This window comes from Gorilla gorilla, chromosome 5 (genome assembly GCF_029281585.2).
Source record: "Gorilla gorilla gorilla isolate KB3781 chromosome 5, NHGRI_mGorGor1-v2.1_pri, whole genome shotgun sequence".
Lineage (NCBI taxonomy): Eukaryota > Metazoa > Chordata > Mammalia > Primates > Hominidae > Gorilla > Gorilla gorilla.
Genome location: NC_073229.2, coordinates 43,794,019 through 43,804,472, shown reverse-complemented (window position 1 = coordinate 43,804,472; position 10,454 = coordinate 43,794,019).

The window sequence follows — 10,454 nt, the reverse complement described above, 5'->3', positions numbered from 1 at the left end:
AGCTTCTTCCTTCTTTTACCTGTGGTATTATTCTGTTTTGTCCTCTTCTCCACTATCTGTCTTTCCAGTGATGAAATTTTGATCCGGCCCTCCCAAGTATTAAAAAACAAGCAAATAAACAAATCTCAGTTATATTTTACTAAGATATTGGCATGCTAACTTTTTGCAGGTTTGTAACAAGGACCTTTATAACTTGACTAAAAGTTCCTAAATAAGAATATTTACTAGAAAATTTATTTCTGCCTGTGGCCCACATTTGAGTCAAAATAATCAATTAGGAAAAATGAACTTGTTTAACTAAAGTTGACCAAACTGATCTTTGAGACCTATTCATCTAAGACAAGCCAATTAAATTCTTGGAGACAATTTGTACTTTAAGGAATTCTTATAATATTTGTAATTACCCTCATAACTTTTTTTTGTCCTACTTTTGTGCTTCTCTAATATGCAGATTATTAAATGTTGTTACAAAGCCATTGTCAAAAAAACAAAAAACAAAAAAACTAAACAAACTCACATGGTTAGACTTGCTCCTTTATGAGATATTTTTACCAAAAATGGAGGAGTTGAAAAACTCTGGTGCCAGAAATCGTGAAGACATGGCCTACCTAACATGGAAATGTTGGTTGTCAGTGGAAAATACTACACAGAGATAGCCATAGTGCTGCACAGCCAATCTTAAGTGTTTCTAGAGAATCACTAATTGTTTCTAGAGAATCACTAATTGTTTTCTTTTAACATTCTTGGTTTATACAAGAAGAGAGTATCCATACTAAACTCTTTTCTACTGAAAATAATGTGCAAACATAACATCCTATTCCTAGACAGTTTGTAGTTTTTTTCTCCCACTTCTATTTTATAAATCATCTTTTTAAAATACTTTGTTGAGTGAGATCAGTCCATTGCTTGATATACCTTGTGCACAAGTAAATAGTATGCCAAAAATTAAATGTCTTTCAGTCACAGTTTGACAAACTCAACTACCCTGAGCCTACAGAGTGGTAATAATTGCCCTACTCATAAAGATGGGGTGAAGATTAAATGAAATAGCACCTATAGAACACTAGTTCCAGACGTGGTATCATGCTAGTAAAATGGCTGCACAGCACTGCTCAATGATGACAAAAAGTGAAGCCTCTGGAGACAGACTCCAAGTTTGACTCCCAGATCACCACATATAAGATGTGGGACTCTGAGGCAGGTCATTTAATCTCTCTGTGCATTAGTATCCCTCTCTATACCTTTACGGTGATGGTAATAGCACCTACCTTCTAGAAGTATGTGAAGATTAAAGATCCTTAATGCATATAAACCACTGTGTTTACTGCTGTTTGACAAATTTTATTTGTAACCATCTTTACGCTCCTAAAAGGACTTGAAGCAGCTTATGACTGAAGACTTTGGTAGGAGTTGGCCTTCTATGAATTATAAGAATTTCATAAATTATTTGATATGAAAATGCCAGTTGATCATAATATGTTTACCGGGGTCCAACAGGTTGAGAAAAAATACACTTTTTTTCCCTGAATATATGAAATTAGCTCTCTAGGCATATTCCTAAGGACTTAAAGAATGATAACTATCATTTCTCTTAAATCTTCCAGATTTGGAAGGATATATATATTCAGCACATTGACAGACAATCCCAGTAGTCCTAAATTAAAAGACATTAAAAATTAGTGAAACTTTTCCTACCTTTAGCCTGTGTAATCCTGGATGACCAAGCATAAAATTAAATTGAGTAGAGTATACCACTGTAACATTTCCTGAAAGATATTCTAGGCTCTGAGTAATTTCTTTGGGGTCTGAAGATCAGTTTGACATATCCTCAAGTATCATGAGTTCATTATAATTAAGAAAAAGGGAGTAAATCTGCAGAATGAGCCACTTTCTTACTACTCCTTGACCTCAGTTCTTTTTTCCAGAGACAGGGTCTCACTTTGTTGCCCAGGCTGCCAGGCTGGAGTGTAGTGGTGCAATCGCATCTCATTGTAACCTCCACCTTCTGGGCTGAAGCCATCCTCCTGCCTCAGCATCCTGAGTATCTGGAACCACAGCAGGTGCACACCACCCTGCCAAGCTAATTTTTTAAAAAGTTTTTTGTAGAGATGGGGTCTTACTATGTTGCCCAGGCTGGTCTCAAACTCCTGGGCTTAAGTGATCCTCCTGCCTCAGCCTCCCAAACTGTTGGGATTACTAGCGTGAGTCACTGTACCCCGCCCCAGTTCAGTTCTGAGGAGGAAAAAATATGTAATAATAATGGGACTTTGGTTTGCTGATTTAAAGATTCATGTAACCTTATCATCCAATGCGCAATTTGTAGAATAATTAATAGAGACATCTGGTCTCATGTTTCTACGGTTGCTCATGCCTTGATAGTAGATCTCCTTGCTGCTGGCTCAGAAGGGTAAAAGAGCAGAAATGATGGGGCTTCTCTCATTCTATGAGGAAATAGACCTATGTAGAGGAGGCTACCTGTGGTAAAACCTTATCCTCATCACTTAAAATTCTAGGCTTATTCTCTGACCATATCAAGTTTTCAAATGGTAAAAGAATTGGATTCAAGAGAAATATGAATAAACTTTTGTTTTCACTTTTCTCCCTCCTCTCCCCCCATTCTCCCTTCCTTTATTGTCTTGTCCTTAGTTTTCTTTTCACTTTTTTGTCTACTATTATTGGCCCAAACTCAGCTGTAGGCTAGAATAAAAAAAAATTGAAAATTAAAATGTGCCCCTTTTGTTGTTAGACTTGCTTAAACAATTGGGGTAATGAACCTTGGACACTAGATTTTAAAACACACACATTTGAGCTTCAGTGCACTGAAATAAATATATTTTTAACAAAAAATAAAATTGCATGTTTAAAAAATCTGCAGAGAACAATACACGTTCTGAGATCTTGAATGGAAGGAAAACTGCTAGCCTCAAGAGTGGATCAAAGATGCTCAGCAGGCAACAGAGTAAGAGCATGTTGGAGGGTTTAGAGAGAGTGCTCAGGGTTCTAGGCTCTAAAAATCAGACAGTCCCCACGGCCTGGCCTTCGTCGCTGTATCTTCTTTATGAAAAACACTAAGTCTTTTTCCTCGCTGGATAAATTTTTATCCTTCAAGTTTAGATCAAATGGAACTTTAGGACACTGACTAGGTTACATTCATCTTTTAAGAGCGTACAGAGATTCAAGGGCTAGAGGATGTGGTTTTACTGCACAGGCTCATTATCCAACAGCTGTGCTACCTGGGAAACTTAACCTCTCTGTGCCTTAATTTCCTCATCTATAACGCAGGGAGAATGACAGTAGGTATCTCATAAGGTTGTTGGAACAACTAAATGCATTGGTATCTATTGTGTAAAGTGCTTAAAACACTGCCTGGCACAGAGCAAACATCCAGTGAACTTTAGCCATCATCATTATCATTGTTCTCAGAGTCAAATACAATATCTCATATCTGATAAATTACAGAAGTGAATCAATCACTCTCTCTCTTTTCTCCAGGGGGAGACAACAGCTTTTAGACATATCTTTTCCAACAGTCGTCACTGCTGGACACTGTTTCATCTTGCAAATAAACCAATGAAAATGAGTGATCCTAGAAGAAGATAAATAGAGGTATTTTGAACAATCAAAGAAGGACAAATGAACACCTGGCTGAGAAAAATTAGCTCTTTTTTTCTATGCATAAAACTATTAAAATATTCTTCATAGAAATTTATGACATGGGAAACAACAAAATTAAAATAACTCCTAGTATCTCCTATTCTTTTTATATGTATATCATATATACTCATATTTATATATACATATATCTCACATCATGTATCATATATAAAATAAATTTAGGTGTCATATGATATATATTTAGATAAATATACTTAGAAACTTTTTTATGGATGTATAATTTATGGATGTATTGATAATTATGTATTTGTTATTGACTACTTCAATTGATTCCCATTTTTATGCATTATATTATAGATTATATCGCTCACACATCTTTGTACATAAATCTTTGTTCAAATATTATTTCCTAAGGATACACTTCATGAAGTGGAAATACTAAATCAAAAGTGAAAAACATTTTCTAAGGTTCTTAACATATACATTGCCAAATTGCTATTCAGGATCATACCAATTTATAATCCCAACATAATATGGAAATTCCTGTTTTATAGCACTCATATTTACAATAAATTTTAAAAATCATTGTTAACCTAATAGTCCCTCAAAAGAAAAAAAAATTGAAATTACATTATTTTAATGACTCTATTAGTGAGGGTCATTCTTCCCATGTTTCTTGTTAGCCATGACCCTATAAGAAATAAACTGCACTGCAAAATGATAAACATGATATCAATCATTACATGGAAGGCACTATATAAAGAATAATACCTTAGGTTAAGGCCATATAAATATTTATCAGGTGCCTTTTCTGCGGAGGTCTCTGAAGGGATACTAAACTGCATTTAGCTGCATGCAACTGAAACTACTTTTACCTACATGGTCTCTTATAAACATTATAACTACTCTTTGAGAAAGTGTTTACTATGGACTGAATTGTCTCCCCATACCCCCAAATTCATATATTGAAGCCATAAACCCCAATATGACTCTATTCCTAGACAGGACTTATAAGAGGTAATTAAGGTTAAATGAGGTCATTAGTATGGGTTTCTAACTGGATAGGATTGGTGGCCTTATAAGAAGAGGAAGATTCTGCACTTGGTCTTCCAAATTAAATAATTTATTTAAAAGAAAAAAAAAAAAAGAGGAAGAGAGGGAGCTCTGCACATATACTGAGGAAAGGCTATGTGAGCTCTCACAGTGAGAAGGTAGCACTCTACAAGCCAGCAAGAGAGCCCTCACCAGAATCCAGCCATGCTATACCCTGCTCTGAGACTTCCAGCCTCCAGAACTGTGATAAAATTTTGTTGTTTAAACCACACAATCTATGGTATTTTGTTATGGCAGCCCAAGCCAACAAAGACAGCATCATTGCTGTCACTTACAGACAAGAAAACTAAGACTAGGAGAGAGAAAAGTTAAACTTGTCCAAGGTCACAAAAGCCAGAAACAAGTGAGGTGAGAAGTTGACCTTGTTCTCCTCAATCCAAGGCCAGGACTCCTCCACTCCACATGTAGATAGCCACCTCACAGTCAACAGCCAAATGTCCACACCCCAGAGTCAGCATTAGACCAAGATGTCTTACCAGGAGACAAATGCCTTATCTTGAATAAATATGTTCTAACAACTTACCCATGTAAAACATTGAATCTCATGAAAAACAAAAGTGCAAAGTATGTAGAAAACTATGTTTACCACTTAACTGACAGTGATACAAAGCTTAATGATATCCTTATAGTCTTGGAGGGGTTTGTATATGTGGTGAAACAGGTGCTCACGCACTGCTGATAGACTGTAAATTGGTCCTAGAGAGAAAAATAGATAAACTGGAAGGAGATATGCTGTATGTTTACTTTTTTTATGGAAACATATGATATACCTGGAAATTTGATTGACCATGCATCTATTTCTTCAATGGGTATGCACAGTTGAGCTGTTCCCATGCACCAGGCACTGTAATGGGACAACTGCACATGGCAGTCAAAAATCTCAGTCTCATGAAGTCGACATGCTCGTGGAGAGGTGCCACCCACTAAACTAATATTTGTATATCAATTATGGATACATTGTGCCACATTTTACAGAAATTCACTTACAGTGGGTTACCAGAAGGGATTTTTTTTCTCCATTGGCAAGAAGGCTGGGCTGTTTTGTTGGGGGCTGGCAGGAGCTGTCTAGGCTGCCCAAGTATGCAGGTCTCTTCTATCATCCTGTGTTAACCATCTTCCGTGTATCTTTCAACCTCATGGTCATCTGCAGCATGTCTAGGGGTCATATCTATGTTCCATGCAGGAAAAAAGGGTAAAGGCAAAGGGAAGTAGGCATGTACCATCTTAATGCACACCTTGGTTTTCAGAAAATTTAAGAAGAAAGGCTTTCTGCTTTTCTCTGACTATTCTGTATTCTGGATTACAACGCAACAGAAACGTCACCTTAAATTCTAATGTTTTTCTCTCCTTGCTTTCAAAAACTGACTCATTAACCTCCACGTGGCTTGGAAAAATTATTTCAGTCATCCAGTAATGAGCTGTTCATAGAAATGTTTCAGACATCAAGTCTGTGTTGTTAGCATTATACATGTTAAACATAGAATAAAAAACAACATGATGTGGGTACATTTCTTTACTTACATATAAGTACTTATATACTTATAGCTGAAAAGAGAGGTTGAAATGTCAGGTGGAACAGAAATAAGATTACCTAGATGTTTCTCCTATGGGTGATTTTCAGCTATGCTGATCTTTCTTCCAGGTCAGGTACTTCCAGAACTTCCTAATTAAATGGTGGCCCTGATCTTAGTTCCTCTCTCCTCTTAGACATTTTCCAGGACTACAGAAGATGTACAGTTTATAAATGAGTAGCAGAAACCTACTGAACAAATTATTCAGGCTCATCTGAACAGAGAGGACACCCTCTCTGCTATACTCTCTCAGTGATTTCCCTGCCTTGGGGTCAATTATTGTCTTGGACATTGATTTAAGCACATAATAATTGTTGTCATTGCTTATGTTTGGATTTCATCTCCCAAAATAGATGGTAAATTCTTTAGTTTAGAGACCAAGTAATACTTAAAAAAAAATTTTGTGTGTGTGTGTGTTTTTTCTGTGTCTCTCAGCCCTGTAATAGCATCGTACTTACACTTGTTAGATTTTTAGAGACAACTTTTACAAAATGTGGAATTATCTACATACCCTTTCTACAAAACAGACAAATTAAATACTCAGTAGTTGAACCAAAAAAAGCAGTTCAAATAAAATACTTGAAAATTAAGAAATCATTTGAACAGAGTTAAAGTTAATCGTAAAATAATGTCTGTAAAAATTATTGCCAATCAAATATAAAGTTCAAAAATAGTGCTTGAAAAAGGAAGAATCATATGAAAAGGGAGTACTCATTTTAAAAATGTTAGATATCAGGAAAAGCCAAGAAGTGAGTATGGTAAGAGTGCTGTCAAGTGAAACTCTGCTAATCTCACTGAACATGTAAAAATCTGTAGATGCCTTTATTTTATTCACTCACACACATATGTAGAAAGAGAAATATATGGTAAACATTAAAAAAACCAAATTAGAATGTAAAATTAATACTTTAAAAAATGGGCTGTATACTTTTCTTATCACCGGAGATAAGAATTTATTATTTTTAAAAGAAAGTTATTTTCTTTGTGACCGTTTCCATGACTTTGCTACTTAGAAGTTAGAGATGCCAAAGTTTATCTAAGAAAATGTTTATGGAAATATTATTTCAATAATGAATGTTTAGAAGACTGAATTTCCTGACTGGGCACAGTGGCTCATGCCTGTAATCCCAGCACTTTGAGAGGCTGAAGAAGGAGGATCGCTTGAGTTCGGGAGTTCAAGACCATCCTGGGCAACACAGCGAGACCCTGCAGCAAAGTAAAAAGAAAAAAGAATTGAAAAAGAAAGACTGAATTTCCTTTGGGCAAGTCATGTGACATTCCTGTGCCTCAGTTTCTTCATCTATAAAGTTAATTCCTACATTTTTGGGGAAGGGGGAGAAAAACTTAGGATAGTGACTGGCACAGAAGAAGCACTATATACTATATATATGTGGATATCATTTGTTTTTATGGTACCATTTTAGCTATCTAATGCAAAATATGAATCTTTTTTTTCTGGGTCTTAAATTATGGAATGTAAGAATTTTCTAAATTCTCTAATTCTGTGTTAGTTTTAAAGCAATGGAGTAACGTATCTGTCAACTTGTAAATATAAGGATCAACCTGATCCACAATTTGACCCCTAGCCACTAATATTTAATAGTACAACACTCAGAAATTATCAAAGGTCAGAGAAGCCAAACAAATGTAAAAACATACAGGTGCTCAGAAAGATGCACCTGTAATCTCTCTAAGGAGAAATATTTTCCAAACTGAGTGACACGGTGCTTTAGTGAGTTGTGAAATCAATCTCATGATTTCCAACCTAGTGTTCTTTTAAAAATGAACTAGTCCACAGTAGAATATACTAAAGTGCTGGTGCTTAAGATAGTATTGTTTTCTGAAAAAAAAAAAAAAAAAATTTTTTTTTTTTTGAGACAGGGTCTCGCTCTTGCCCAGGCTTAAGTGCAGTGGCACAATCATGCTCACTGCAGCCTTGACCTCCTGGGCCCAAGTGATTCTCCCACCTCAGCCTTTTGAGTAACTGGGACCACAGGTACGTGCCACCACACCCAGGTAATTTTTTAATTGTAGAGACAGGGTCTTGCTATGTGCTTAGGCTGGCCTTGAACTCCTGGGCTCTAGTGATCCACTAGCCTCAGCCTCCCAAATTTATGGGATTATAGGCATGAGCCACCTTACCTGGCCTGTTCCCTGAATTTTTTTTTCTTTCAGGTGTTTGTGCATATGTGTGTGTGTATGGGTATAACAGAGAGACAGAGAGAAAGAAACTTTTCTATCTCACTTTGCAATCAGAAGTTTGAAGTCTTATCTTTTGGCTTTTGTTTCAGAAATATTTCAAATGTAGACTCTCTCCTTTACCACACTGTCCCCTTAGGCAAGGTCTTTGCCATTCTTCTGAGACTATTGCAACAGACTCCCAACTTCTGACTGTGGGCCCTTCTCAAAAATGATTGTTTATGCAATAAATCTAAACCCAAGACAACTACAACAATACAACAAATTCTCTGCTTAAAAACTTCCAATGTCTGCCGGGCGCGGCGGCTCACGCATGTATTCCCAGCATTTTGGAGGCAGAGGCGGGCAGATCACTTGAGGTGGGGAGTTCGAGACTAGCCTGGCCAACATGATGAAACCCCATCTCTAATAAAAATACAAAAAATTAGCCAGGCATGGTGGTGGGCGCCTATAATCCCAGCTAATTGGGAGGCTGAGGCAGGAGAATTGCCTGAACCTGGGAGGTGGAGGTTGCACTGAGCCAAGATCACACCATTGCACTCCAGCCTGGGCAACAAGAGCAAAACTGTCTCAAACCAAACCAAAACAAAACTTCTAATATCTACCAAATATTTCACACAAGTATTTGGGGATCTTCACAAATGGCCCTTATGCAGTTTTCCTTTGCTGAGACCCTATTCTCTGGCCACACTAAACTCATTCAGCATCCCAGAAAGGCCTTAGCCTTTGTGAGCAAGCTCTTATCTCCAGGCCTCTCACAAAGACCTGTTCCAGTAGAAGCTCAGGGGAGCACACTGGACATTATTCCAACAACCCTTTCCCCACAGCTATGCAGCCAAATCTGCCAGCTCAGTTAATTAATTAAGCAATTCAGAGATGAGGGTCTCCCCAGGCTGGAGTGCAGTAGCTGCAACCTCAAGCTCCTGGGCTCTAAGTGATCCTCTTCAGTCTACCCAGAAGCTGGGACTGCAGGCATGTGCCACCACACCCACCTAATTTTTTTTTTTTTTTCAGTAGGGGCCAGGCCAACCTAGTCTTGAACTCCTGGCCTCCAGCCTTCCGAAGTGCTGGGATTACAGGCATGAACCACTGTGCCCAGCCAACCCGCCCAGTCTTGTTAGACATGGGGTCTGTAGTTTCTAGTAGGTTCTTGAGTCTAGGGTTCCTACCTCATGTTTTATAGTTAGTTTAGGGGAGGGACTGTGTCTGTTTATCTGGGGATGTAGGGGCGGGCAGGGGGATAGAGGGGACTTCAATTAATGAAACCAGAAGCAAAACTCAGTTGAGGACACCAGTCATGAGAGTGGCCTGATTATGGCCAATCTTACATAATGTGTGAGATCTTGATATTACCCCATCCTTGAGAGTCCTCTATAAAGCTACAGGGACTTGGGAGCACCTTTAATTACAGACAACCCATGTTCCTGTGGATTATGGTTTATTAGATTGCACATGCCTAAATAAAGACATCCTCTGCAGTCTTTTGACAATTCTATAAGCATCTTCTGCCTCCGCAATTAGACAGCTAAGAGATCTGTGTTACTTCCCTCACATATATAAATAATTTTAAATAAAAATCATGGCGTGAATAATTTCTTTCCTCTTCCGATTTGAAGCTATCCATTTGGAAGACCACTCTGAAGAGATGAAATAAGTCTTCTGCCAAAGATTACTTATTAATTTACAAGGAAAAGGGGAAGTTTTGTTCCTCTCCGTGAATTTGATTGAAAATCGAGGGCTTTCTCGAATAGTTTTGGCATCCAGGGTCATTTTTCATTAAAAAGAGAAAAGTCATGTCAAATATGAATTTCCGCAGATTATTCAGCACTAGGCCCTGGGAGATTCTGTAAAGAGGGGTTTTGTTATAGTCAACTTTTCCGGGTAAAACAAACACAAATACTCCTCCTCCAAGGGGCGGGGGCGGTGCCTAGGTGATGCACCAATCACAGCGCGCCC